The 11,221-nt window shown below is 29.6% G+C and overlaps 1 protein-coding gene across 4 annotated transcripts in view; it reads left to right on the plus strand.

The window, feature by feature from the left end:
• The first annotated feature begins 2,501 nt into the window (after positions 1-2,501).
• Positions 2,502-11,221, plus strand: part of LOC107443257 (cGMP-dependent 3',5'-cyclic phosphodiesterase-like) — a 104,921-nt gene continuing 96,201 nt past the window's right edge. For 2 of the 4 annotated variants that reach the window (XM_071177905.1, XM_071177906.1), the window contains exon 1: positions 2,502-2,607. The gene's annotated coding sequence lies outside the window, so the exon portion shown is untranslated. The remainder of the gene's footprint in view (positions 2,608-11,221) is intronic. The other 2 variants (XM_071177903.1, XM_071177904.1) reach the window with 1 other exon arrangement.

The raw sequence follows: 11,221 nt of genomic DNA on the forward strand, positions 1-11,221 counted from the left end.
AGGATTCGTGAGAAGCTCATCATCAGGGATGTTTCCCAGACCGTCGCCAATAGCCCATTGTGCAGCTCTAGTGCGACGTAAATTAACAACAACAACAAGAATGACTACTACCCTTTTATTTAGTATTCCTAAATTTCCCATCAGGTGATTTGAATTTATCTGCAGGGGATAAAATAAGTTCTAAAGAAAAGTAATACAGTGCGAAGGGAAAAAAAGAGAAGAAACGGACCACAATCTAATGATCGGATCTTAGCCGGATCGGACTCAGGGGATAGAGCGTTCGCCTTCCAATGAGGTGGACCATGGTTCGATCCCGGCGATAGCTGGTCGATACGAATTCCGCATCCGGATTGCACCAACCACAGTGCTGACGTGAAATATCGTCATCGGTAGACGGATCATGGATTAGAGTCCCCTTGTCGTCAGGCTAACCGTGGGAGGTTCTCCTGGTCTTCCCCTCCATAGAACTCAAATGCGGGTTGGTTCCATGAAGAAGCTCTTAACAAAGGCAAATTTCTCCCTACACTTGATCCTGGAGTTCCTTTGTTTTCTGGATTGGGTTCAAAATTGCAAGGCTACCAAGTTGAACATTAGTAGTCGTAAAATTGGGTCAGCTGTTCAACGACGGTTATAATATAAAATAAAATAAAATGATCAATTCTAATGATCTAACTAATGATTTAATCTAATGAAAGGATCTAATGATCTAATCTAATGATCGGATCTTAAGGCTTAGTACTTAATTTTAATAGTTTGAGGGTGTAACCTCAAATATGCTAATTAATCAGCGTGTACAAAATTTCAAGTTACGAAATCAGACATGAAAACTTGCTTTCTTTGAATAAAAGCCTCCTTGTAGTCGCAATCTGTAATATATGGTCAAAATATTTTGGTCATCAAAGCGGTTACAGTTTGGACTCCTTAATGCGAATTTTACTTTTTGTATATTTCGCAACATCTTGAGAACTTTTTAAGGGAATTGAAAAATTTTCGGAAACAATTATAAAATTCCTTAATTCGAAGATAATTCCCCGCAAAAAAAAAAAANAGCAAAAAAAAAAAAAAAAACTTTTAGTAAATATTCTATGTCTCTTTTTAATTATTTTATATAATAATAGTCAAACGAATTTTTGAATTGTAAGGTGATCATTATTTTAAAGAATGTAATTTTACGTGGTAAAATAAGCGAAATTAGTCGAGTAGTTTCTGAGAAAGTAAAACTTAAAAAATTCGTATTTCTAGTAATAAATTTACATTAACGCACTGTACATCTATGACTTTTCGGGAGTCGCGGTGGCTCAGGAGATAGAGCGTTCGCATTCCAATGAGATGAATCCCAGCGATGACTGGTCCATTCGAATTCCGCACCTGGCTTGCACTGACCACACTGCTGACGTAAAATGTCCTCTGAAGTAGAGACGGATCATGGGTTAGAGTCCCTGTCCCGTCAGAACAGGCATGGGAGGTTTTCGTTGTCTTCCTCTCCATGTAACGCAAATGGGGGTAAGTTTCATCAAAAAATCCTCCTCGAATGCAAATGTCTCCTGATACTTGATTCAGGAATTCCCTTGCTTACTGGATTTGGTTTAAAATGTCAAAACTTCAGAGTCGTAAGCCGAAAATCGGATCTGCTGTTCAACGACAGTTATAAAAAAATTAACAGCGTGGTATGTTCTGGTTTTTGGCAAGTTTCGCTCAACACAAAATTAATCGCCGTATAGCTGCCATGTACGGGCAAAACCACTTACAAAGTGATAAAGCCTGAGCAGTGAGAAGCAGGAGTTCCCTGTCTTCTGGATTGGGTTCAAAATTACAAGGCTACGGAGTTGAACATTAGTAGTCGAAGTCGTATACCCCAAAAATTGGGTTAGCTCTTCAACGACGGTTATAAAAATTTATAAAATAAAATATGTTCACTGGAGCCGTGATGGCTCAGGGGATAAAGCTTTCGCCTTCCAATGAGGTAAAATCGGGTTCGAATCCCAGTGATGACTGGTCTACTCGAATTCCACATCCGGCTTGCACCGACCACAGTGCTGACGTGAAATATCCTCAGTGGTAGATGAATCATGGGTTATAGTCCCCTTGTCGTCATGCTAAACGTGGGAAGTCTTCCCGGTTTTCCTCTCCATGTAACGCAAATACGGGTTAGTTCCATCAAAAAAGTCCTCCACGAAGGCAAATTTCTCCCAATACTTGATCCAGCAGTTCCCTTGTCTTCTGGATTGGGTTCAATATTACAAGACCACGGAGTTGAACATTGGTAGTCGTAAACCCAAAATTGAGTCGTCTGCTCAATGTCGGATATAATATGACTTTTCGGGAAAGATATATTCCACGCGATGAATTTATCGATGAAGTTCCTAGATCGAACAGTTCCGCTCCAACAGGCCCTTCGAACCTTTTCCACCCGTCCTTACCCCACTTTCCCCTAAAATAAAGTCAAAGTAAAAGGATGGAAGGTGAAACACGCGGAAATTAAATAGCAAACAGTATTTCTCACTCCGCCAGATGGCGCGACGGTCTCATTTGTTGAGATCGATTCTCCTCTTCCCAAATCCTTTCTCATTGTGTTTTTATGATACCTGGACACATCAGATAGAACATGTGAGTAAATTCTTTTCCTTCTCTTAACCCTTCTGCATGTTGGTTCTTAACATGTGCTGCTCCCTTTGCAGGTAGGAAAAAGATCTCCGTATTTAGAGCTCTCTACCCCTTTCCCCCTACATCAGGGAATGGAGGAAGATCTCCTTTCCGCTAAAAAAGAAGGGTTCTATTTTCTTAGAACTTGCGGGAGAGTTTAAAGTTACGAGAGAGAGAAAACGTCCGGTATGTTCCGTCAAGTGTTGACCTTGGAAGAAATGGGATTGAAACTGTTAAACCACTGAATTAAGAAATATCGATTGGGGCATTTTTACCGATTTTATTTAGGTGGGGGGTTTTATGCGTCCTTTTAAATTGTGTTCGAAAGGAAATTGATTTTATATAGATTTATGAATATGCGTGTTTTTTTATATTACAGTTAAAATTGAACTGAAAATACATGAAGAAAGAACCCTCTTANATCTGAGCCTCACAAAATGGCAATCAGAAATTTAAACAAGCAATTTTAACCTGAATTTTAAAATTAAAATAAAATTAATAAGATAAATTTTTTACCTATAAATCATTTATCTCTCATTTAAAGTTATTTTTTTATACTGTTTTACTTTTTTTTAAATTATATTCGCTGGGACATTTGAAACCAAGACTTACCCAATAGGTCAGCAATACGGACGTATGTTTCCTATATGGGATAAGTAGGGTATGATTTAGTAATAGTTATGATTTAGTAATAGTTTTTACCAAGGAAATGTCAAAGCTCGCTCGGAAATGGAGACATTTTTTTTTTGGAAAGTCTCTATTTCAATTTTTTCTTTAGACATAAAAAAAATTATCTATTTATTTATTTTAAATTTAATTACACAGATAGTGAATGAAAAATTTTAATCTTAAAAGGGGCTTTATTCCTTCATTTATAAAATATGAGGATGCTGAATCTCCCTTTGCCCCCCCCCCCGTTCCTTCCTCTTATATTCAAGTAAGCGTGAGCTCATCTAGGTTTGAAAATGAAGCGATTACCTCTGCTGCTAATTTGTATTGAGTTTTGTTTGAAGAAGGAACATATTTGCTTACTGGGTGGTTTCACATCTGCTCGCCCATCATTGTTTCTAAATTATTCATTATTTTTTTCAGAAAAATAATAAATAAATAAATACAAAATACTTTTTTAAAAAATTGAAATAAATAATTAATAAATTGGAGCACGATTTCTTTTATTGTTTCAATTTCTTTTACTCGCAAATATATTTTAATTATTAGTTTTTAATTATTTTGTTGGAATAAAATCTTGATTTGAAACAAACGTAGTTTCAATTACCGTATAAAAAGACCTTCATTCTCTATGTTTAAAACGCGTTTTATTTTATTTCGCTGAAGTTCATTCTCTATGTTTAAGACACGTTTCATTTTACTTTGCTGAAGTTAATTCTCTGCATTTAAGAAGTGTTTCATTTTATTATTAAAAATAATAAATAAATAAATACAAAATACTTTTAAAAAAATTGAAATAAATAATTAGTAAATTGGAGCACAATTTCTTTCATTGTTTCAATTTCCTTTACTCACAAATATATATTTTAATTATTAGTATAAGCTAAATGCCATCTAATTTTGTTGGAATAAAATCTTGTTTAGAAACAAACGTAGCTTTAATTACCGTATAAAGGACGTTCAGTCTCTATGTTTAGTTTAAAATGCGTTTCATTTAATTTTGCTGAAGTTCATTCTCCATGTTTAAGACGCGTTTCATTTTACTTTGCTGAAGTTCATTCTCTATATTTAAGACGCGTTTCATTTTATTTTGCTGAAGTTCATTCTCTATGTTTAAGGCGCGTTTCATTTTATTTTGCTGAAGTTCATTCTCAATATTTAAAACGCGTTTCCTTTTATTTTGCAGAAGAGAATGAGTGTGAAAAGAGTCAAGCTTTCAAATAATTATTGTTCGTAATATTTCTCGACTTATGCGTTAGATATAATAATTTTAACCACTTGACTTATGGCGTTTCTCAAGCAGTTTAATAATTGGAAGACTAAAATTTATACATCATATAATATAATGTTAAATAATGCAGAATGTATGAATCTACATTCCACAATATTACGCATTATATTATATATGTATGGAATGCAATGTATGAATATATAATGTGGACGATAAAATACTCTTTCCCTTTATTCTGAGTTTCAACACTGAAGAGTTGCTATTTACTTATTTTTTCTCGTTGATTTTTAATTTTATGCACAGTGCGCAAAAAAAAGAAAAGAAAAAAAAGCGGATCACCCTTAATAACTTTTGATCTAATGATCGGATCTTCACATTCTGGGACTCAATCTTAATGATATATAGGGTTAACCTCAACTATAGTAATTAATTGGTGAAGACGATATTTTAAGTTACGAAATCAGATACAAAAACGTATTTTCTCTGAATAAACATACCTTTTTTCTGATCCCTAAAATATAGGGGGTAGCCGAAATCTGGGATATATAGTCCAATAGTTTGGTCAGGAGAGCCGTCCAAAGTGTGGACTCCTTAATGTTAATTTGACTTTTTGCACATTTCTCCAAATCTCGAGAAATTCTTAAGTGAATTCAAAAAAATTTGCACATCATTATAACATTCGTATATCCGTAGATAATTCTATGCCAAAAATAAATTTTAATAAGTAATTGTTATTTTCTATTATTTTATTTAATAAAAGTCGAGAAATTTTTGATTAGTAAGGTATACAATTTTTTTAAACCATTTTAAAAGTATGTAATTTTGCTTGATTAAAATACAGAATTTGAACAAAATAAGTTGAACAGTTCCTGAGAAATCTAATTTTAAAAAAGTCACATATTTAAAAAGTCGTATATGTCAGAGGGCAGTGGTAAGAATAAATTTGTTCGTGTCATAGAATAATATTCAAAGAAAATACGACTAACACGATTTAGTAGTAGTAGATTAAAATATAAATTAATGCACGCATGAATGAAAAAAAATATTCAAAGAAATTCCAAGAATATTCAAAGAAATTCAAAGAATATTCAAAGAATAAATATCAAAGAATAATATTCCAAATATTCAGAAATTCAATATTCAAATATTCATTCGAATCAAAATATTCAAAGAATTATATTCAAAGAAAATACGACTAACACGATTAAGTGGTAGTAGATTAAAATATAAATTAATGCACGTATGAATGAAAAAAAATATTCAAAGAAATTCCAAGAATATTCAAAGAAATTCAAAGAATATTCAAAGAATAAATATCAAAATAATATTCCAAATATTCAAAAATTCAATATTCAAATATTCATTCGAATCAAAATATTCAAAGAATAATATTCAAAGAAAATACGACTAACACGATTCAGGGGTAGTAGATTAAAATATAAATTAATGCATGTATGAATGAAAAAAAATATTCAAGGAAATTCAAGGAATATTCAAAGAATAAATATTAAAGAATAATATTCCAAATATTCAATATACAATATTCAAATATTCATTCGAATCAAAATATTCAAAGAATAATATTCAAAGAAAATACGACTAACACGATTCAGTGGTAGTAGATTAAAATATAAATTAATGCACGTATGAATGAAAAAAAAATATTCAAGGAAATTCAAGGAATATTCAAAGAATAAATATCAAAGAATAATATTACAAATATTCAAAAATTCAATATTCAATATTCAAATATTCATTCGAATCAAAATATTGAAAGAATAATATTCAAAGAAAATACGACTAACACGATTCAGTGGTAGTAGATTAAAATATAAATTAATGCACGCATGAATGAAAAAAAAATTTCCTGGCTAACATCTTTTTATTATAACTAACTGTTGACGGCAAACTTTTTTGTTAATTGAGAATTGTGTATTTTATTTATTTACTAAATTCTTACTATTATTTCACTATCTCCCTATATCCTGTTCAAATTTTTAATCGACAGTAAAATACTTTATATTTTTCTCCATTCAAGTTCAAATACATTTTTTTAAAATTGTAATGGTGTTAATACGGATTTTTCAAATATTAATTCATTAATTAAATTTAATTAATTAGTTTTAGTTTTATAAGGGAGAAAAAGTTTTAAATTTTTAATAAAAAGTAACTAATATAAAAAAATGTAAAAAAAAAAATAATAAAAAAAATTATAAAAAAAATTTAAATAAAAAATTTAAAATAAAAAAAATTTAATAAAAAAAATTACTTAAAAAAAGTTTTTTTTATGTTACTAGTTTTTTAAATTCAAAAAAGTATTCTCCAATTCTTTCAATGTGTAACGCATTGTTTTGAAAATTTTACTTCTTTTTCACAAGAAATAATGATACAACATACAGTAAGAGTTTTGTTATAACTTTTGAAAAAACTATTAAATAAAAAATTTTCTTATGTTACTTGTTTTTTAAATTCAAAAAAGTATTCTCCAATTCTTTCAATGTGTTACGCATTGTTTTGAAAATTTTACTTCTTTTTCACAAGAAATAATGATACAACATGCAGTAAGAGTTTTGTTATATTTTTTGAAAAAACTATTAAATAAAAAATTTCCTTATGTTACTTGTTTTTTAAATTCAAAAAAGTATTCTCCAATTCTTTCAATGTGTAACGCATTGTTTTGAAAATTTTACTTCTTTTTCACAAGAAATAATGATACAACATGCAGTAAGAGTTTTGTTATATTTTTTGAAAAAACTATTAAATAAAAANAACATTAGCACATAATGCTTGTTTAATTCTTCACATTTAATCAACACTTATTCATAAACTGCAAAATTTTCGTTATTTTGAGGAAATTTCTGCTATATATATATATATATATTATTTTCTTCTCCAGTGAAAAAGTTTTGAAAACTGGTTAGACAAGTTTTCTTTTATGTTATATTTCTATTTCGAAAAATCATTTGCATGAACTATATTAAGGATTCAATCATGAAGGGTGCAAAACTTATGCATGAGTACCAGCCTTTTTTCATTAAAAAAAAAAAAAAAACTTTTCTCCTCAATTTATAATTATCCAATCACCTTCCTTCCAACAAAAAGAAATAAAAGAGCTTCAGTTCTTCTATTTAAAAGTAGTTAAAGAAGTAGAGTAGTTTTCTGATAAGAGAAAATTCACCACAAAGAAACGAAATAAAAATTTTACTGTCGAATTAAGATGGAGGGTATCGACGTAGCATCCTGGGAGATGAAGACGAGTATTCTTTTTTTTTTATTGCTTTTAAAATGAAATATTCAAAATGCTTATTATACCTCAAATCAGTGATAAATAACAATGTATTTTATGAAATAATTAATTAATCTTTACACTTTCAATATATTATTTATGTTTTTATACCTTCACCCCCCCNCCCCCCCCCCCCCAAAAAAAAGAACTTAATTTTTTGCTTGCATCTCAGTAAAAATAAAAAATGAATGATACATTAAAAGTATTTAAAATAATGAGTAGAAACAAGTTTGAAGATTTGCAAAGTTTTATTCAGTTTGTGAAGGATTTTGGATTGCATGTTCCGATTTTTAAAGAAATAAAATGCTTTTTTTTTTCTTAATTTCATAATTTAACGTGTTTTGGTCTGATTAAATTAAAGGTAGGGATGAGGGCTCTCGTAAAATGTTGGGTAGTTAAGGGGTGGTCGTTAAATGCTGGGTGGTATTAAACTATATATGAATTGAGTACACAACGCTCTTAACGATAACAATATTATACCTTCATTGCGATTTTTACTTAGAATTTTGTATGAATTTTAAAACTATTGTGTCTTTGCGGCCTCACTCAATTTCACAGAATAAGCTGATATATTCTTTAACTCAGTTAAAAATGCATTTTTTTTCTAAAAAAAACCCTAATATTTGTGAACTTTAAACTATTTAAATTCTTGTTCGTTTTTAACACGTTTTTTAAAAAAAGTTTTTGTTTCGAACATATTTTTGATTTAATTCATTAATTTTATTTTCTCCCTTGTTTAGTAACAGTCAAGTAACATAAAGAAAAAGGCTCAGAAAAATTAATGACCAAGATATTTCTTGACAAAACACTTTGTTATAAAGTATTACCCGAAAACTCCTCTCCTCTGTACCTTTACCTCCTTTTTGAGAGAAATGGAAGCGATTTGAGGGGATTTTTAGATAGGCAATTTTCTTTACTCAGAATTGAATGACACCAAACTCGAGTAGCAGTTTTTAAGTTATAACCATTTTATGTACAAAAAGTGAAATTTGTATGTGTATTTTACATGTATACAATCTGGTCTTGATATCGAAATTAGTGAGAGATAGTTTTGCGAGGTAATTTTTTCCCCTGAAAGGTTATACACAAATCAGAACAATTAGTTCAAACGTTGCAAGAATTTCTAAGTATTACTTTTGACAAGTAACACACTTAAAATTAGTATGCAGGAATTATTTGTGAAAATGGGGCGGGGTTAGTCTGGTCGGTAGGGCGCTGGACTCACGTTTTTTAGAACGGGAGCTCGAATCCAGCCTGCCGAAGAAACCCTGTGTAGTAAATTGTGGCTGGTGCACGTCAAATCTGTCGGGTCACAAAGTCCTTCATGTTCTTATAACAAACTATACCTCTGGGAGTACTGAATTGGAGATTGATCGTTATCTGGTTCAGGAAAAAATAAGAATCTGTGGATGAATGAAAGGATACATGAATGAGTCTGCCCTAAAAACGGATGTGACGTATGGGTGTGGCAGAAGTCGAATTCCTGGCCATAGATGGCGCCGCTGTAAAACAAGAACAATCGCACTGCTTGTCTTAATGGTCTACGACAGCAACATTTGTGTGGTCCGATGCTGTGAAATTTTTATAAAGAATTTAGAAAAAGGTTTTTAAGAAACGTCTAGTATCCACCAAAATTTTAAAAAAAGTATTCTAGCATTCAAATAATACACAAAATCTGGAAATAAATTTTGAAGTAGAAACGAAGAACAAAAAGTTCACTTCTTTGTGACTTCATTTCAATATCGAATTAAATTTCATCTTTGATTTTGTGCTTCAGGTTGAAAAATTTATTTTAAAACTGCGTAATTGAAGTGAAATGGTTTTAAAAATAATTTCTACAGGTTTCAAAAGAAAGAAAATTACCCAGGCCCTCTCTCGGCTTCCTTTTGGCAATGAGCCAAATAAATAAAGCAATGTTGTTTACAATACTGAGACTTCTAAGATCACGACATATTGTCAAAAATATTACTGTACAATATATAACTATATTTTTCAACATAACTAATATACGTTTTATTTTATTTTTTAGTCTAAACACTTTTTTCTTTATTTAAATGAAGAAGAAAAAACATTTTTCAAACACCATTATTAATTATAATTTTAGAAATAACAGTTATTATATAAATTTTAAACAATATATAAACTGAGTTAGGAAAAATATTGCTTTGTGTACATACATAAACAAAATCGCACCCATTTTAAGCATTAAATAGTATTTAAGTTAGTATTTTTCCAAATTTAATTTACATTGCTGATGTATATCCAAAAAAAATTAAAGAATAGAAAATATTATTAATTTTAAAATGAAATTATTATAAAGATTTTAACAACGGGGAATTTTTGAATCTACTGCATTTTTCTCTCTGTGTTTGCTAACAGTTCAAAAATTTAAAAATGAATGTTCGTAGTTTAAAAAAACAACAACTGCAAAATCTGATAATAGAATGAATAATTTTAAAAATTTTGTGATAAGTTTAACAATGCTTATTCGAGAAAGGATATTTAAAAAATAAACGAATGACATTTAAATACGCTTTTAATTAAAAAATTCTTCAGTATGAAATTAAAAAAAAGTTAAATATTGCCTATATTTCTTTTTAATCTACTCCGTGAAATTTTAGAATGAAAGATTATTATTTTTGTTATGTTGTAACTTTTGAACAAGCTGACATCTTGTAATTTGATGTAATCAACTTGATTGTCTTGTGACTTGAAGATTATTTATTTTTCCAGCTTCAAAAGCTGGAATAATTATAATGTAATAAATATTAGTTATTATTGAACTTAAATTACCATGTTATTTTTCCTTAATGTTTATAATTGTTAATCGATTTTTCTGAGATAATTGTGCCAGATAAATGCAAAGGATAATTAAGGGGGAATTTTGTTAAAACCGCAGTTTTGCTCCTCCCCACGCCATTTCTGATTTTCTCATTTAAATATTGAAATTTAGAATGTTATAAAAGCAAAATATCAAATACATTCCAATCTAACTGTGATGATTTCTATTTTATTAATTTTCGGCTGCTAGTATTTAACCTCTCTTCATTTTTTCAAGGTAGGAATTATTTGAAAAAAATTGCTCATCAAAATTAGCAAAGACATCCTAATTTTTGTTATTTTATTTATTTAGCAAAATTGACAATAATAATACATTATTACATAATAATTAATAAAATTACATAAATAATGGAATACTAAAAGGGATGGTTTTCATTGAAAATAATTTTTCTTTTCGCTAATTCATTAGAAAATTGTGGGCCATCCCTCCTAAATATCTCTCGTAATTTAAACGTTTAATTCTACTCAATAGTTTTTAAATATTTAATTACTATTTCAAATTTCAGATCCTCTGACACTGGAAATAATAAATACATAATTTAATAAAACAA

This window comes from Parasteatoda tepidariorum, chromosome 2 (assembly GCF_043381705.1).
Source record: "Parasteatoda tepidariorum isolate YZ-2023 chromosome 2, CAS_Ptep_4.0, whole genome shotgun sequence".
NCBI classification, from domain to species: Eukaryota; Metazoa; Arthropoda; class Arachnida; order Araneae; family Theridiidae; genus Parasteatoda; species Parasteatoda tepidariorum.